This window comes from Hemitrygon akajei, chromosome 9, assembly GCF_048418815.1.
Source record: "Hemitrygon akajei chromosome 9, sHemAka1.3, whole genome shotgun sequence".
Classification (NCBI taxonomy): domain Eukaryota; kingdom Metazoa; phylum Chordata; class Chondrichthyes; order Myliobatiformes; family Dasyatidae; genus Hemitrygon; species Hemitrygon akajei.
In genome coordinates this window covers 50,077,637-50,091,542 of record NC_133132.1, presented here as the reverse complement: position 1 = coordinate 50,091,542, position 13,906 = coordinate 50,077,637, and the positions used below count along the sequence as shown (strand labels likewise).

The 13,906-nt window shown below is 44.2% G+C and overlaps 1 pseudogene; it reads right to left on the bottom strand.

The window, feature by feature from the left end:
• Positions 1-3,833: 3,833 nt before the first annotated feature.
• The window catches only part of LOC140732651 (uncharacterized), a 31,563-nt pseudogene continuing 21,490 nt past the window's right edge, over positions 3,834-13,906 (bottom strand).

Below are 13,906 nucleotides of genomic sequence, written 5' to 3'. Positions count from 1 at the left end.
TCAGGATCCCATCATCGACGTCCAGGCGTCAGGGCCTTAAGTTTGGGCTCTATTTAATCAACAGCTGCATGACCTGGGTGGATGCCAAATATTGAAGCCTGATGATCGATTGGAAATCCGGATAAAAGCCCAAAGGTCAATATGCTTGGGTTGTCCTGTTTTGCTGTGCTCTGCATGGTTCTGCCAAACACTGTGACCACGCTATGTTGGCGCCAGAATGTGTGGGGACACTTGTAGGCCGCTCCCAGATCATTCTTGGGTTGTGTTGCTTGTTACTGCAAATGACACACTTCTCTGTATGTTTTGACGTACATGTGGTAGATAAATCTGAAGCTGAATCTGAACCTGAATCTATTCCAGGCCTGCACAAGTGACTGGAGATGCAGAAATCTGAGGATCAAAATACAGGCATCCGGTGTTCATCCTCTGCACTCACATCAATGCTTCAAGCTCCCTCATCGCTTTAATCTGCAAACAAGGGAAGCTTTAATCAGTGAAATGAAGCCAAACACTATATTGTGGCCTAACCTGCATCCTGCCCATTACAAGGTTCGCGTACGCTGCCTCCCAGAATCTGCCTGGAGCACTGAAACACTCAAATGATCTCCAAACTTCCACACTCGCCTTGACGTTTCAATCACCCTCATCGCTTTAATCGGCAAACAGTGGAGAGAAAGAGGGTCAAACATTAGCTTGCGCTCCATCCTGCAGCCTTCTCACCACGAGGTTCACTCACGCTGCCTCTGCCTCCTGCAATCTCAGAGATGGTAGAGCACCGAAGCGCCCAAACCATCCCCAGCCCAAACAGTAAAACATGGGCTCCGACAGTTCCAGAATCAAATTCAAGACAAGAAGCAAATGTAAAAGACATAATAGAAGTGAAAAAAAATGGTTTCATGATCTATCCAGAAGATGTTGACTAAAGGAACGTTGTACGCAAGTGCCAACTTGACAAGAAGTCCCATCTTGACCTCCAACGGAGAATAGTTTTTGAAATTATAGTGAGGAAGGAAAGAAAGTCTTGCCCTTCTGTAGGACATCTCAAAGTATTTCACGATCGATGTGGGACCTCAGTTGCTGGAACGAAGGAAATATTTGTGCAGAATGCATTAATGACAAAATAAGTAAAGTTAGGACACTGAAGAAAACTTCCCTCTTTAATCTTCTGGAATCACTTTACAGGGCAGAGATTGTATCTGTTTAACTTCTGGTCCAAGAGAATACAGCACTCCATCAACCTGCTCAGATGAGTATGTCTGGATTTCCTGCTGTAGTTTCTGGAACGGGAGGAGAATCTGTCACCTCTTGATACAACTGGGTGCCATGGCACCATAAGAACATAAGAATTAGAAGCAGAATTAGGTCATTTGGCCCATCATGCTGATCTATTATCCCTCTCAATCCCATTCTCCTGTGTTCTCCTCGTAGCCTTTGATACCCTGACTAACCAGGAACCAACCAACATGTGCTTTAAGTATACCCAATGACTTGGCCTCCACAGCCATCCATGGCAATGAACTCCATAGATTTACCACACTCTGACTAAAGATATTCCTCCTCATCTCTGTTCTAAAGGAATGTCCTTCTATTCTGATGTTATGCCCTCCGGTCCTAGACTCCCCCATGACAGGAAACATCCTCTCCACATCTACTCTATCTAGACCCTTCAATATTTGAAAGGTTTCAATAAGGTTCCTCCCCCTTCAGTGAATACAGGACAGTGCTGTCAAACGTTCCTCAAACATTAACCCTTCCGTTCCTGGAATTATTTTCGTGAACCTCCTCGTGACTCTCGCCAATGCCAGCGCATCCTTTTTTAGATAAGGGGCCCAAAACTGCTCACGATACTCCAAGTACGGTCTGCCCAATGCCTAATAAAGTATTGCGTCCTTGTTTGTCTATTCCAGTCCTCCCAAAATGAATGCTAACGTTGTATTTGCCTTCCTCACCACCAACCTGCAAGTTAACCTTAAGGGAATCCTGCCCAAGGACTCTGAAGTGTCTTTTTACCTCTGATTTCTGTATGTTTTCACCATTTAGAAAATAGGCTATGTTTTTGTTCCTTTTCGCAAAGGGCAAGGCCATACACTTACCTACACTGTGTTCCGTCGGCCATTTCTTTACCCATTCCCCTAATCTCCCAAGTCTTTCTCGAGACTCCCTGCTTCCCCACCTATATTTGTATCATAACTAGCTACGGATGACACAAGGCAGATGTTTTTGATTTTGGTTTTAAAGCTTTATTGTCATTGCTCAGGACAACAAAATTGCAGTGACGCTCTGCTCAGTGCAAATCAGCATACTGCCAATTCAATTACTAAAAACACAATGGCTACATTTAAAATAGCATCTGAGTTATTTAGAGCGACATCTAAGTTACAACTGAATGAAAAACAAACAACTCTAAGATGAAAAGAAACAATGGCTGCCCCATTCAAGTGTTGCACGTGCCCATGTTATAAAATGCAATGATTCATTAGAAAATTAAGAATTAAGCATCAAGAATTAAAGCTGAAATTAAAAAATAAACAAAGAGCTCTGAAATCAAAGGGAGGTTAGCTGTCCCATTTAAAGTCAAATTTTGCACATGCCCATGTGTTACATTTAGTTTTAGAGCCTATGGACTATGGGTGGGTGAGGGGGGAGCATTATTCAGTTGCATTATAGCCCTGGAGAAAAAGGTATTTTTCAGTCTGGATTGTCCGTGCAGAGATGTTTCTGTATCTCTTGCTAGGTGGTAGGAGATTGGATGGATGTAGGATTACTGGTGTGGGATAAGTGAAATGAGTGATGAGACAGTTATTCATTACCCTGTAAGGCAGAGAGCCAGGACATTCTACTTTGACCTGTGTTTCTGTTGGTCTCTTCATGTTAGAGAGACAGTTAAGCAGGTGTCAGAGAAAATGAGTCAAGAATTTGAGAGGTGACCAAATGTCTGGTTCAAGGGCAAGATATGAAGAGTGAAGCAATAGGCAAAGGGAGGGCTTGGGAAATGAAAAATGGGCTGGAGAATGAGAAAGAGAACAAGGCGTGTAAAAATCAGAGAAAGGGTGAAGGGGTGGTCATAGAGTTGCAGCACAAAAACAGGTCCTTTGGCCCATTAAGCATCCATTCGCACTAATCTTGTTCTAATGCATTTGATTGCCCCACATTACAAACACTGCTCCCCTAGATTCTATCACTCAGCAATGCTACAGGCACTATATGGTGGATAATTAATCTATTAGTCAGCATGTTTTTTGGAATGTGGAAGTAACTGGAGAACCCAGAGGAAACCAGGCAGTCACAAGGAGAGCATGCAAACTCCACCTTGACAGCACCAGAGGTCAGGTTTAAACCCGCGTCCCAAGAGTTGCAAGGCAGCGGTTCAGAGCCACTCTTTTTGTTTAGAAGGTAGTCACTCTGGATCTTGGGTAACTTAGCAATCAATCTGAATACAACAGCAATGATCTGCTTTGGTGGGGACCTGAAGGACAACTTCCTCACACAGAGGGTGGTGGGCACATGGAACGAGCTACCAGATGAAGACTGGGTGCAATTACAATGTTTAAATAGTATTTAGGCAGGTACGTGGACAGGAAAACAGGACAATGGACTAGCCCAAGTTGGTGACTTGCTTAGCATCAACCAGTTGAGCCAAAGTATGTGTTTCCATGTTGCTTAGCTCTGTGACCCCAGTGATGGTTGAGAACTGAGAAAACCACAAAAAAACATAGTATTTACAATTCTTTTATTTCTACTTGAGAGAGCCATTATTTAACATCTCCACTGAAAGGCAGTGCCTTCCCACATTTCTCTCTTCTACAGACTAGATCATGGTCATGTGTCTAGAGTCGAGCTTCTAACTCTGAGATGATGGCTCTGAATCATATGAAGTATGATTCATATGAATCAATTAAGCCTGTAGTTGTAGAATACAGCTTCTGGTGCTACTTGGACACGTCTTCAGTGATGAGCCCGGGATCGTAGGATGTTTCGGGTCTTTAATCATCAGACACCCTTTCCCGGGCGACCCAGCCGGGGGGTGATCAGCCCCCCTGACTTGTGTCCAAGTGGTGCACTAATCCACGGATCCCCCCTCCGGATCCACAGCCATCGCGAGGCCTTTTCAGCAGCCTCCAGAATGTTCTTGGTGGCTCTTCTGCACTGCAGTCCTTCTCCAAGGAGTTTAAGAGTCCGCTGTAATGAATGGGCAGCAAATCCCTGGCACCCAACTTCGACTGGCTCACAGCGAGCTCTCCAGCCATTGCTCCAGCATTCTGCAACAAGATCTGTGTACTTAGCCCTCTTGCGCTCGTTGGCCTCGTCAATCCGGTCTTCCCGGGGAAGAGTAAGTTCCAGCAGGACCATTTGCTTTGTAGACTCCGACATTGACACCATGTCCAGGTGGAGCAGAGTAGCTGCAATGATCTCTGGGAACTTGAGCTGCCTCCCTAGGTCAACTTTGAGCTGCCAGTCTTGTGCAGTGGCAAGATGCCCTCCCGAGGAGCTAGGCCGACATCGAGCCTTCTCCCCCGCTCTAATAGAGGTGATGCACTGTTTGGGAACGTGCTGATTTTTGCTGTCTTGAATTGCTGTGCCGATTGCATCCGCCATAGATCTTAGGACTTGGTCATGGCGCCAGTGGTATTGCTCTTCCCCCAACGCCTTCGGGCAGCAACTGAGTATATGCTCCAAGGTGCCCCTCTTCTGGCACAGTTGGCATGCTGGAGTGTTTGCCATGTCCCAGCTGCAGGTTGGCCGGGCTTGGGAGAACGTCATAGACTGATTGGATGAGAAACTTGATGCACAATGGTTCGGCTCTCCAGAGCTCTGACCAGGTGAACTCGCGAGGTTCCGCATGCTCCCATCTAGTCCTGTTTGTACATGCCGACCATCTTGCTGTATCGTTCTTCCTCCACTTCTGCTCGTATCTCGTCCTGAACCAGTTGACACTTCTCCTTTCCGCGGGTTTTGTCAGAGCGCGGTTTGGGAAAACAGCCCAGTCCTGCCCGCCCCACCGCCACAGTGCCCACCAAAATGTTGTGCCACAGCCGAGCCTCTGCTCTGTTGACAGCTCCCTGTGCCTGTCACTTCCTTCCGGTCTTTACGTGGATTCCTGCCGAAGAAACTTTAACATCAGAGGAGTCTCGGTACATCATAACCTCCCTGGCTCGAGTGATTTTGTGTTCCTCTGATAGGCCGCTGATGGGGAGCTGCAGCTTGGTGGAATGCCCATACAGGGCAATGCTGCTTAAGGTCCGGGGGAGCCCTAACCACCTCCGGAGAAACTGACTGATGGTCTTTTCTGGAGCCTCCACTGTCGACATTGGCACCTCGTAGACTAGAAGGGGCCAGAGCCGCCTTGGCAAGACTCCATGTTGGTACATCCAGGCTTTGAATTTTCCTGGAAGCCCCGATTTGTCAATCGCAGTGAGCCAGGTTATCAAGTCGCTTCTGGTTTGTTGAAGTGCGGCTGGGTCCTTCAGTGAACTGTTGAAGATCTTGCTCAGGCTCTTGACTGGGTTTTCTGTCACTGTTGGCATCTGGATCCCTCCCAGGGTAAAGCGGAACCGGTTGGCCACTCTTCCCTTCTTCAGGACCAGAGACCTGATCTTGGCTTGTTTAAAGCTCATTCTTGCCAATGAGATGAGCCGTTCCAGTCCGTGAAGGAGCCATCTGCACCCAGGGACGGATGTTGCCAACACCATCAGGTTGTCCATGAATGCTCTTATGGGGGGCTGCCAAGTGCCAGGTCTAGACATGTGGCCTCTACATTCCACCTCCGCTGACTTGACAATCATGTTCATGGCCAATGAGAAGAGTGACACCCCCTTCTCCAGCCAATGCCAGGCAGATGTTAGTGACCCTGAGGAGATTCTCAACCTGAAGTTGCTGTAATAGTCAAGAATGAGGTTTCGTACCATCTCTGGAACATGGTGTCTTGTCAGTGCTGTTACAACGAGCTTGTGTGGGGTGGATCCATAGGCGTTGGTTAGGTCTAGCCAGAGTGCTGCAATGTCTCCTCTGTTTTCCCTTGCCTCCCGGGTGAGCTGGGTCACCACTCCTGTGTGCTCTAGGTAGCCAGGTACTCCTGGGACTCCCCCCTTCTGTACTGAGGTGTCTATGTATCCATTCTTCAAGAGAAACTCAGTTAAACTTTGGGCCGCAGTCTTGAAGAAGATCTTCCCTTCAACGCTGAACAGCAAGATGATATGAAACTGCTCGATGTTGCTTGAATCATCTTCTTTTGGTATCCAGACACCCTCCACGTTCCTCCACTGAGCAGCGACCTTTCCTCTCCACCAGAACACCTTTAAGATCTTCCAGAGTCGCACAAGGAGCCTTGGGAGCTGCTTATAGACTTTGTAAAGCACTCTGCTGGGGCCAGGGGCAGAACTTGCTCTTGCTGATTTGACTGCTTCTTTGACCTTCTTCACAGTGGGCTCAGGGTGGGTTGAATTGGGTCACCAGTTCTGGAGGTGTCACCAGTGCCTCACATGGGAAGTTGGTATTGTATGCCTACAGGTGCAGATACTGGGAATCATTCTAGAGATGTGTTATGCTGATAGAGTTTCTCCAATCCTCTGTGATAGGAAATTCCACTTGTTCTCCACCATCCGATAAGGAACTTCTCTTGATCTCAGTCTTTTATCTCTTGTCCTGTAAAATAAGATTGTAACCCTTATTTCTAAATGCATGAGTCAGGGATAGTTCATTCCATAAACAATCAGTATTGCCCAGTTGGAATTTTGCAAATTTTAATTAGATAGTAAGGCATTTGATAATGTCCCTAATGGTAGGTTGAAGATAAAGATGCATGGGATCCAGGGTAAATTTCAGGCTTGAATTCAGAACTGAAAACAGAGAATGGGAGTGGAAGGGTGGAGGTCCATAACTAGTGGTGTTCTTCAGGGATCAGTGCTGTGACCTTTGTTTGTGATTGAGTGCAAATGTAGATGGCTGGATTAGCAAGTTTGCAGATGACACCAAGATTGGTGGAGTTGTGCATAACATAAAGGACTATCAAAAAAATACAGCAGGAAATAGATAAGATACAGAGATGATCAAAGAAATGGCATCTGGAGGTTAATCCGGGCAAGTGTGAAATGTTGCATTTTGGGAGGTCAAATGGAAGGAGAAAGTGTACTGTTAATGATAGATCACTTAATAGTACTGAGGAGAAGAGGGATCTTGGGGTCCAGGTCCATAGTTCACTGAAAGTAGCTATGGAAGTGGATAAGATGGTGAAAACGTTGTAAGGCATGCTTGCCTTAATCGGTAAGGGTGTTGAGTATCAACATAAGGAAGTCATGCTTCAGCTGTATAAAACTTGTTCAGACTACACTTGGCGGATGCAGTTCTGTTTGCCCCACAGGGGAATGTGGAGACTGTGCAGAAAGGGGTTTACCAAGATGCTGTCTGGATTAGAGAGCATGAGATATAAGGGAAGTTTGTTCCCTCAGTTCTGTAGTGTGTCTGACTGGAGACCTCATAGAGATTTTCTTTTAAATTATGAGAAGCATAGATGGGGTAGAGAGTCAGAATCTGTCCCCCAGGGGAAAACTGTCAAATACCAGAGGACTTGCTATTAAGGTTGTGGGGTGTTTAAAGGTGAAGTGTGGAGTATGTATTTTTACACAGAGAGGTACCTGGGGTATCTGTCGAATCAGGCCGTTTGGTGGAGTTTAAGAAGCTTTTGGATTGACTCATGGATGTGAAGGAATGGAGGGATATGGATGACATTCAGTATGAATTGGCATTAAGACCAGCACAATATCATGGGCCAAATGGCCTGTCCAGTGCTGTACTGCTCTATGTTCCATGTTTTAACCCCTCTCATTCTTCTAAACTTGTGAATACAACTTGTGAAATTGACCCAAAGCTCTCCTCATAAGGCAGTCCTGGTATCCATGGAGTCAGCTTGGTGAGGTTTTGTTGCACTGGCCCTATCGCAAGAACATTCTTTCTTAGACTAGTCTCCTTACTTAAGAAAGATAGGGAGATCGGTTTTGGTCTCCAGGTGCAGTCTTGGTAAACTATTGTATAGCGGCAGTAAAATATTCATTTCCAATTGCTGCCTTAGCTACTCCTTTGATTTGTATATTTTCTTTCATTGACCTGTATCCAAGTCGGTCTGTTTCAACATTTTCCAACCATTGCCTTCCTGTCTTGCTGTAGTATCTGTCATGTTTTTGCTTATTTTTGTCTTTGTTGCCATGAAGATTCTTTACATCCTCCTCAACAATGCCAAATTCCATCCATTTTAGTGTCATTGGCAAATTTTGACCCTCATCCACATCAGTTATATACTGTACATTACGAATGTCTGCAATACACCAATAAGCTTACTGTCTGTCAACTAATTTCTCATCCATTGTTTTTCTTGGCACGCAAACAATCAGCCAGTTTTTGATCAATAAGTTGCTGTCAGTTCCATGATGGAGCTCTCTTATGATAGAATTTGAGTTATCAATTTAAATAGTTGTCAAAGGCCTGCACCACCCACAGCCCTCTCAATCACATAGGCTCTCTCTGATCAACAGAGAGTCTTATGCCTTTGTTTTACCTTCTCCTCTACCTGCCATTAACCTGTTGACTGGAAGACCTCAATAACTTATCTCCACAGCAACCACCAGCCTCACCCTTTGAACAATCCTCCAGCTTCTCTGCCATTTCAAATAAACTTGCTTGATCTCTTGCTAAGCACTGATGAAGGCCTTCAACCTGAAATATTCATTCCGTTCCTCTTTTCATCGATGCTACCTGACCTGCTGAGTGTTTCCAAAATTTTCTGTTCCTTATTTCAACATTTCTAGTCTGTCGGTTACTCACTGTCCTGTGCCAGTAGGTTTTCTTTATTACCAACCTCAGCTTTCTAAACATTGGCAGCCGTGCACTTTTAAAGATCAAAGTGCTGTTTTTGAATAAATGAATCTTCCAACCAATATTCTTTGTTGAGCCTTTCTTCCATTCTTAATGCAAGAGGTAAGCAGTAAGCAGTTTGAAGTTAAGAGGATAGCTTTACAAACAAACACTGTCTTTAGAGCAGACTGTTGGCCTACAACCTCTGGGATAGCTGCTCAAGGGGTGCATTGTAAAATAACGGGTTATTTAATCGGGCTTGTTTCAAAACAGACAACACCCATTAAGTTGTTTAGTTCATGGAAACCTGCAGACCATATTGATATTATCACTTGCTGATCTGTTAGTAGTTGGAAAATCTGTGTATTCAGTTTCACAACATTAATTGAGGGTACCTGGGATCTCAGTCTCTAGAAGTTTTTCAACTGCTTGTGTTAGAAGGAATCTGAAAAATAGATATATTGTATGTGTGTGATGTCACCCAAGTGGCAAAGAAACAGCAGAAATCCAAGAGAGAAATCCAAGCTTATTAGGAATGATCCAGGAACTTCAAGAAGAATGACAAAAACATGCGGTGATATAGAATCCACTCCTCTGCCTTCGATTTCTGCAATGAATGAATGGTTCATCTGCAGCTCATTGGTATGTATTTTTCACTCATAGGAATTGTATCCGCAGTTTGGAAATCCTTTGTGTTTTAGAAATGGTTTGTAATTTGGAAATTTTTATAAGGTAGAAACCCTCTGAGTTTTAAATGTGCTTTAAAGAATGTTGTTTGAATTTAAACATGTATCACTGAAAATAAATGAACTTTGTTTAAACGGCCTTGTTAGCTGGAAGTATCTTCTCCATGGTGGTGATGGGGGGGCACTGCTCAAATAGTGAGTATTGGCAGCTAAGCTCACCATGGAGGATAAAACTAGCTTTTGAAGATTGGATTATTACAGTATAACTTCCCGTTATGGAGAGTACCCATAGCTATCTACATCGGATAGGGCTTCAGGTCTTCGTTTGAGTTTAGAACTTGGCAGTCGGCAAACTTAATAGCATCATCACACTAGCATCAACATTTTTTATTTCTTTTCAGAAATTTCAAGAGATCCATGTTTAATTTTAGAAAATAAAAATCTTGCAGTGGCTGTTAAGCTAACTATAATTCATCGTTGCATATCACTGATCCAAGGTCTTGATGAATGCCCAGTGAGCTTGCAGGACTAGACCGTTTTTTAAAAACACAGAACATAGAACAATACAGAGCAGGAATGCCAAACATTATGCCAATCCAAATTAATCCCATCTGCATGCACATAGTCTGTATCGTTTTATTCCCTGCCTGGTCAAAAAACATTGCCATTGTAACAGCTTCCACCTCTTCCCCTGCTAGCATATTCCAGGCACCTGCCACACTGGAATAAACTTGCCTCACACAGTGAATGTTCTTTAACCTTTTCCCCTCAAAGCTGCACAATCTATCCTGGGAATACAACATTCTGCCTTTATACCCTATCTATGTCTCTCAACATTTTATAAACTTCTATTGGGTCTCCCAACAGCTTCCAACACACCAGAGAAAAACATCCTCTGCTTATATTTTGTTTTCATCCTTCCCATGTTCATGAACTCCCCACAACTCTGACATTCATGCCCTCTCTACTCGCGTCTCTATTTTCCCAGTTCCGTTAACTCGCTGTGCCTCATATTTTCCTTTGAAATGTCGCCATTTCATTTTTATTAGATCCTCTTTCTTCTTAACTACCCTCCCTTTTTTTTCTATTATGTGTGCTTTTAATATAACAAAAGAATTTTTTTTGCTCAATTTTTGTAGCTCATAAGGTCTGTTTTGTCACTTTTTGCCTCTTGTTTCAATCTCTCCTGCTCGATATGATTAACACCAGCTTTTGCTCTTCCATTGTTTTGCTATCCCTTACTTTCCAAATCCAATTTTTTTGGCACCTACAGCCCTTGCTCCTTATAGATATAAATTTGTTCTGTATCACATTAACTTCTTCCTTTTTCTCCTGGGACTGCTGTGCTGTGGTTTTAACTATCACTTAAATCGTCATTAAAACCTCTCCGCCTTTGTTACATGCTTGCTTAGTTTCTGCCTTTATACATTCTGTCCCTACACATCTTCTACCACAGAGCCTATACACATTAAATGTATTTTTCCCCCAGTTCTACCATTAAGCTCTTATTCATTTCCTCCCATGATGTGTTATCATCCTCCTTCATTCGGGCTGATCTCCCTTCTCCACCGCTTCCCCCCATTTTTCCTTTACATCCTTTAAACTTTTTTATTTGGTTCCCGGGATCATGGTGAATATCGGTAGCTTGGGCTGAGGCATTTGATGTTGCAGTGTTCGCTGAGCTTGGCGATTAGATCACAGACGTTTCATCACCATTCGCCAGGACATCCTCAGTGCACAGTGGCTGGTGTTTCTCTCTGCCAGTGCTCACATTTACACAGGCCCCTGTTCGCTTGCCTTGGTCTCGATTGGCTACCCCTTCAGTTGACCTTTGAATGCTATTGGTTCACGGTACTTTGTCTCTTAGGGGTTCGTAGATGACATCTATTTCGATATGTGTGTTTACAGAACTAGCAGAGGAGAACCGTGCTTCTAAAAATTCTCCTGCCTGCTTCATGTTTGCCTCCGTGGTGTCCCAGTTAAACTGGTCAAGACCAGCAACAGTGGATCACGCTCTGTACGGCCAGTTTATGTTCCTGTAAACGAGTTGAGAGTTTACATCCTGTCCGGCCGATGGAGTTCTTGTTGCAGTCTCCACAGGTGATTCTGTACACCACAGTGCTTTTGGCGGTTATCTTTACAGGTACCTTGGTTATTGAGTCAACGGAAAGAGAAAGTAGTAACCTGGGTGTACTTGATGGTAAATTAGAGACTTCTGTCTACCGGAAGGGGACACACTCAGACCAAGAATTGTTCTACCATAGCAACCACCCAGCCTGACACAAGGAAAGCTACATTCACACCTTATTTAAGAGAGAACAAACACACTGCAGCACCACTGAATTTCCTTCCAGAGAAGAGAAGCACTTATTCAGAGTGCTCCAGAACAATGGTTACCCACAGAATTTCATCAAGGGATGCTTACAAAGGAGAGAAAGTCATGCAGACATTACTTAACACACATTGAGACACATGACTTTAGCCAACACCAAGAATATCTCAGAAATGGCAGCTTGACTGCTCGAACCTCACAGCATCACAATCGCTTACAAACCAACGGCGACTTTAAGGAAGCTTTTCTCAAGAACCAAGGTACCAGTAAAGACAACCGATAGAAGCAATGTGGTGTACGGGATCACCTGTGGAGACTGTGACAAGAACTACGTCAGCCAGACAGGACATAGAGCCTTAACTCGTTTACGGAAACACAAACTGGTGGTAAGGAGACATGATCCACTGTCACTGATCTCGGTACACCAAGACCACTTTAAATGGGACATGGCGGAGTTTCTGGCACAGACAAACACGAAGCAGGCACAAGAACTTTTAGAAGCGTGGTTCTCTTCTGACAGTTCCATAAACAAGAATATCAAAATAGATGTCACCTACGAACCCCTAAGAGACAAAGTACCGTGAGCCAATAGCATTCAAAGGTCAACTGAAGGGGTAGCCAATTGAGACCAAGGCAAGTGAACAGGGGCCTGTGTAAATGTGAGCACTGGCAGAGAGAAACACCAGCCACTGTGCACTGAGGATGTCCTGGCGAATGGTGATGAAACGTCTGTGATCTGATCGCCAAGCTCAGCGAACACTGCAACATCAAATGCCTCAGCCCAAGCTACCAATATTCACCATGATCCCGGGAACCAAATAAAAAAGTTAAAAGGACGTAAAGGAAAAATGGGGGGAAGCGGTGGAGAAGGGAGATCAGCCCGAATGAAGGAGGATGGCTGGTGATGAAATGTCTGCAGGCTAATTGCCAGGGTCAGTGAGCACCACAACATCAAATTCCTAGGATGCCTGTGGCTAAAGTTATACCTGCAAATTCACTCAGCTCCACCACTGCCTAAAAACTGGAGTAATTCACATGGGGAGTAGTTCCGGGCGTCCACAGAGGGTGAAAATGTACAGCACAGGGTCGGGGCCTTTGGCTCTTCATGTCTGTACTGAACATAATATCACATTGGTCTAATCCCTTCCATATCTCTCCAGTTCCTGAGTATTTATCTACCTTCTTAAAAACTTCTTCAACTCAACTGTTCTGCTGCTGCTAGTGAAGTTTTCCAGGCATCCACCACTCTCTGTGTAACTCCTGCCTGAGTAATGACCTGTATCCAATGCAATTCGCCTACTGCCATGGGAGGTGTATGGTGGACGCAGTCTCATTGGCTCTCTTCTCTGCTTTGGAGCATTGAGACAACAACAGAACACATGCCAGTCAACTATTTATCCATTACCGCTCGTACCCTTGGTGCTAATCACCAAGCTTCTAAACTTGGGCCTCTATAGCTCACTCTGCAACTGGACCCAAGGACTGATGGAGCATGATGCTTCCCCGGTTCTCAAGAAAAGAGTTGCTCTGTGCAATGGAAAACTCCAGCAAATATTCTTAATTGAATAACTCGAACCTAAGGATGTTTAGTGGGGATTACCTTTTCAAAAGCTATTCACTTTTTTCCATGTTTGGCTATTTTATTATTAAGTTCCAAGCTGGAAACTTATTAAATCATTCAGTTTTTCCTGACCTTTGCTTATTTCCTTAGTCAGGTCATTAATTACTGTTAAGATGATCCAGGTTTTTGGCCCTGGTTTCTGGCATCCCTAATTCCCACTGTTAAAAATGTTTTAATTCTAAATGGTTTTGCTTCCTGCCCTGTAACTTTCTTTGACAATACACACCTATATAACAACAGCAAGATTTGTTATGTTTTTCATGAAAGTCTCTTCAGGAGTTCAGGCAAAACCTTTTATTCCCAGAGGCTATAAAGAGTGAGGATCAATTTAACAATGCTTTTTGAAGTAATAGCTCAAGGTACCTTCCGACTATTCCAGTATGTAGCTACAAGGCATGGCTCAAAAATTAAACCCAACTGTTG